Below are 5,554 nucleotides of genomic sequence, written 5' to 3'. Positions count from 1 at the left end.
GCAGGACGTCCTACCGTTGCCATGGTGATGGCTCATGACATCCTCGCGTCGCCGTGGTGACGGCGCACGACATCCTAGTGTCACCCTGGTGCTGCTGGTGCGGGACATCACCGCATGGCCCGGTCCAAGCATGGCCACGGGACCCTGGGGGCGGGGGCAAAGCGGGGTGCAGATCTGGCACCACAGCTGTGGTCATGTGATGCCGAAATGGGGTGACCTGGCCCAGCGAGGACCCCGTCAAAATGTGGCCACATGATGCAGCCTGGTGACATGGCAGGGCCGGGAGGCCTTAAAATGCCCGTGTGTTGCATATAAGCGGCAGGAGGGCAAAGCACCACCTCCCATCACAGCACGCAGCCTCCTGGAGTCATGGCGTCACCCCACTCATGCGTAGCAACAGGGCCGGCATTTTGTCAGCGGGAAGATCCTCCAGGGAGTGCGCCCCTTTTATCTGGCTGAGGTACTTCCGTGGCTCCCATTCTGGCAGCCTTTGAGCACATCGCCATCATGAATGGATTTATCTTCACAACCACGTCGCCCCCTCCAAGAGGTTGAGACATATTATTACCCCCATGTTAAAGATGGGACACTGAGGCACAGAGAGGCTAAAGACTAGAGATCTGTAGAGTTATACCTCAGCTTGCCGCACAGTACGTGGTCATAGAGACAAGCTCTGTGTGAGTTGCCCAAGGTCACACAGGAAGCCAGCGAGCGACACATCCAGAACTTGAACCTGAATCACCAGGGCTAGTCCCATAATAACCACTGGACCTCGTCATTTATCCTTTTCCTTCCCCAGCCTACCACCAGGCCTGCCCCTTGCTCTTCCTGGGGCTGAAGGTATTTCCACAGCGCTCCCAGCCCCTGCTAGCCCAGTGCTGCAGAGATCAGGATCCCTGTATGACCCCAGGGCTTCACCCAGCACGTTTGTAAAGAAATAGATTTAAAAAATGTAGCTAAAATCGCGTCCCATCAATTCCTTTCCCCTGGGAGTAGCACAGACTCCTCAGATCCAAATAGCTCAGCCGTGATACAGACAGTGAACATCGAACCCAGTGGCCCACCATCCCTGCTCTGCTGTGCTGCTGGACCATACAGTGTCTTTCCTCTTTGTTCTTCCGAAGCACCCAGCACAGCCCCATTTGGCTGCTGGGTGCTAGGGCGCTTGTCTCCAGCTCCATTGGGGCTGCCTGTCTCTTTGCCCTGGGGTCAAATGCTGCAACACAAAGGGCTGGTGTGGCGTCACGCTCCAGCCTTTGGAGCCAGGAAATGAGATGTCATTAAGAATCACAAGAAATGGGAGAGAGCCACCCGTTTTAGTACGTGGGCAGCAGTGGCATGCAAAACTGGGCTAAAACCTGCTAAAGAGATTAAGGGGCATGTTTTCAGGAAGCAGAGGCTCCTTGCATGCCTCATTGTGAGCCTGGGATTTGCCTAGTTAACCTAGATTTACACCAGTGTGAGAGCAGAATTTGGCTGTGTGTGTCAGTGGCTCCATTGCTGCTGTGTTTGTTTGCAAGGTGGGCTCCACCAGGGCTTACGAACTCTCACCAGATAATCACTTCCTGGGCAACATTCACAGCTGAACAGATGTTCCCAAACCAGCTGGTTTTCCTCCTCAGCAGAATGATCCCTGACGCTACAGTAGGACAGTGAAGGTTTCAGGCTTTTGGAACGGAGGGTCCCAGACTGGGTGTTGGACAAAGAGACATTGCAGAGTGGGAGGGTCGGATCCTCTGCTGTGTGGCATGGGAGGTGCAGGCCTCGCAGTGGAGGAGTAACAAGGTGAATTTCACCACCCTTGTGCCTCCGGGATTTTAGCTTGCAAAGAAAAGCAGCCAACCCCAGTCCTAGATTGCGCCTGCACTGGGAGTATTCCCATCCTGGAACCAAAGCCACGAAGGTGAGGTCAGATGAAAGGATTGGAATTGGTACCTGCTCCCACAAAATTCAGAGAGATCCAGCTTTGAGGCTCTGGTTTTGACCCATCTCCCCTCCTGATTCTGTTCACACCAACACTGGTTTGACACTAGTGTAACTCCATTGACTTCATGGCAGTGTTACCAACTCTTGTGTTTTCTTAAAGTCCCAGCTCCTGAAGTCACGCGAATCTGAGAGAATCTCAGCCTTCATTAAAAAAAAAAGTAAGTTTCTATCATCATAAATTCTGCATATATGTTAAAGGGTCTGAGGGACAAGATACACCCTTGTCTCACCCGCACCCGGTGGAAAACCTGCTGGTTGCACTTTGGCCTGTTGGTGGTAGAGACTTGCGATGAGTTCAATGAGAGGCTTTGGAATCCCCATGTCTGCCAGTGGCCTCCAAAGAGGGAGGTGTTGGACAATATCTCACACTTTTGGGGAGTCAATGAAACACATGATTAATGGATGACTGCACTCTGCATTTTTCAATGATGTGACAGATATTTGCGATTTGGTCACATGTGTCTCGGCCTTCTCTGGAACCAACTTGTTGGGGTGGTAGTTTTGCTCCTATCCTTCATTTCATGCGATGCTGGATTACACAGAGCTTTGCTCACATGCGATGCGAGGATGGTACGATAGTTACTACACTCGGTTATTTCTCCCTACGTTGGTAAAGGCAGAAAAAGTCCCTTCAGCCAGTCCTCTGGCCAATCGCTAGTCACCCCTGCATCATTACAAATTTACCATGTAAGATCAATAACTGAGGATGGCTCGCTCAGCTGTGGCCTCCCTTAAGAAAGTATGGAAAAGCTGTTACATCTCGAAATGTGGGAAGGTGCAACTGACGAAAAGCCTAATTTTTTCAGAGCAATTTCTGGATGTGAATCATGGGAAGTTAATTCTGCTGGCCAGATATGGTGACCAGATGTCTCTATTTTATAGGGCCAGTCCCGATCTTCGGGTCTTTTTCTTATATAGGTGCCTATTACCCCCCAACCCCATCCCGATTTTTCACACATGCTGTCTGATCACCCTATGGCCAGAAGACAATTGAAGCTTTTGAAATGTGGTGCTGGCAAAGACTTTTGCGTATGTCCTCGATGAAAAAAAAAAGGAGGGCAAATGCCTACGTTGGAAATATTATTGGAGAGACGCAGACCCAGATGTCAGAAATCAACAGATGTAAACTTAGGTACTGTGGTCACCTGAGGCATAGAGATGGGAATAACCCTGAGAAAATTATTATGGAAAGAATGGTGGAAGGTCATTGTAGTAGAGGACGACCAGGAGGTGATGGATGGATGGCATGCAGAAGATCAGTGGAAGGTCAGCTACTGAGCACTTAAAGCTAGTGACGGATCGGGAAGGCTTTTAAAAATTCAATAAATGGATGTACTATCTTAGGTGTCTTTCCCTTGTGGCTGAGGAGAAAAGCTGGAAAACATGATCCCTGAAGGCTACAAAACCTGAAAGTAACTAAAGGATCCCCAAATTATTGTATTTTTAAAACCTCAGGAATTTTAAGCCAATTGCATGATTTTGGCAGCGCTGGACTCTTGATGCTTGAATGGTTGGGGTTGGCCACACTGACAGATTCACACACTGCTGCACAATCGATTGCCTTTTCTTAAAATGGGGTTCACTCACTGCACTCTGTCCCCCTGGAACAGAGAGAGACTGAGCCCAAAGTGAATAATTGATGTGCTTAGATACCATACCATGGGCTAGATAGATAGGAGGGGGTGCATGAGGAGAGATCGATGGCCAGCCATCCAGCAGGTGGCTCTGTGGGCCAATCAGTAAGGGAATGAACAGAAGGGCGAAAAGAGAAATCACCCCTACAGGGTAAAATTGCACTCTAAGACACATGCTAATCTGAACGACCTCAGGGAATCTCTGGAGTCCAGATTTACACCTGTGTACGTGGGAACATAAATAATCAGGCCCTCGCCAGTAAGGCATTCAAACCCTTAGGAGGTCATATTTTCCCCAACTACGAGAGCTAGAAACCCTGAAAAATTGAAATTGTCATAGATTCCCATGACTCCAGGAGCTGGGGACTTGGGGCTACGGATGGACAGCACCTAGTGCAAGGGAGATCTGGTCTCGGCGAGGGGTGCACCTGGAATAGCAACAATACCAAACTGTAGACACTCAGCTCAACGTTAAGCAAGTCTTTATTTTATTTATTGCACTTCAATATTAGACCAAAAATAAACCGTTTCTTTTCTTCCACTGCCAGGCACTAGGGCTTTTAGCAGCCGTGCCCCAGGGGGCATCCCTTTGCTGATATGCTCCGAGTTGGGATAGGGGATAGTTTATTTTTTTCTGTACATTTATATTTTTCAGAAAAGTGCAAAGTTTTGTTGCTCTTTTTAAAAAAACAAAGACCAGAGCAGCGGGGCCAGGAGCCGAGGAGCGGCCCGGCTCCCCCTCGTCCTGCAGATGTTGAAACCAAACACAAGCTATAAAGTGCTCCCTTCTGATGTGCTGGTTCCCTCTCCCCGTGAACCTTCAGGATCTGGTCTGTATCGAAATGCAAAGCCGGGGAGCTTTGGCCCCACTTTTGGTCCCCGGACTTGTCTCCATCTTGTAACAGTCTAAAGTGCCACCTCTCCCACAAAACCAGAACCATTCTCTTCTGCGGTGGGGGAGTTGTCTAGTGGCTGGGATGGGGGGAATGGGATTTAGGACATTTGGGTTGTAACTGTGGCTCTGGGAGGGGAGTGGGGTCTACTGGTTAGACCATGTGGGGTGAGGAATGGGAGCCAGTATTCCTGGCTTGGGGATGGGGTCTAGTGGTTAGAGCAGGGCAGGGCTGAATGGGAGCAAAACAAAACGGAGCCATTTGTTTCTTTAATGGAAGTGTGCTTGCACTCAAGATCTGCCTCCTTCAACCTCTCCCCTCTGAGAGACAGCGCCCCCCGCCCCCTCCAGGTAGCACATCCCACCCCTGCCCGGCCGAGCCTCTTCCAAAAACTCCCTGGAAGCCCTGATGGCGTGAGACATTTTTTAAAAATACCAGCCAGGAAAAAGCACAGCATTGACTTGAGTGAGTCTCTCCTGATTTACACCATCCTCCGTCTGGCCTCAGGTCAGGATTTGGGGACCGGACGAGTGCTCCTACCATCCCTGACGAAAAGGCTCCTTGCATATCACTTCCTGACCCAGTCTATCTTATGCCATCCACAGAGCGCAGCTCCACAAGCCATCGGTGCTGTTTTCTCCATAGGAGAGGGCTGGTACGGATGGAGGGTGGAGGCGGAGAGGAACGGGATAAAGCAGCATGCACCCTAAGAAGGAACCAGGTCGTCAAATGAAACATGAGTGGGGTGAGCCGTCCCCCCGAGATCTACCGACGCGCTGTATGTACAACATATCCAGGTTCTTATATACAGACTAGAAGCTCAGCACAATACAGAGAGAGAGTTCTATACACATATATACAGTGTCTTTGTTGGTGTGGTCAGTTCAGATGCATGTTCACTTCGCTCTCCAGGCCTTGCTGTGCTGCACAGAGCGCCGTGCGGGAGGTGTGAACTCTCCTCCTGAACCCGCTCGCCCCGGGTCGGGGGACGTGCGCTGGCAGAGCCCGGCTCCGACAGGCCACGTGCTGCCCGGCAGCGCC

Source organism: Mauremys reevesii, linkage group 25 (assembly GCF_016161935.1).
Source record: "Mauremys reevesii isolate NIE-2019 linkage group 25, ASM1616193v1, whole genome shotgun sequence".
In the NCBI taxonomy this organism is placed as follows: Eukaryota; Metazoa; Chordata; order Testudines; family Geoemydidae; genus Mauremys; species Mauremys reevesii.
Note: the sequence above shows the minus strand (reverse complement) of the source record.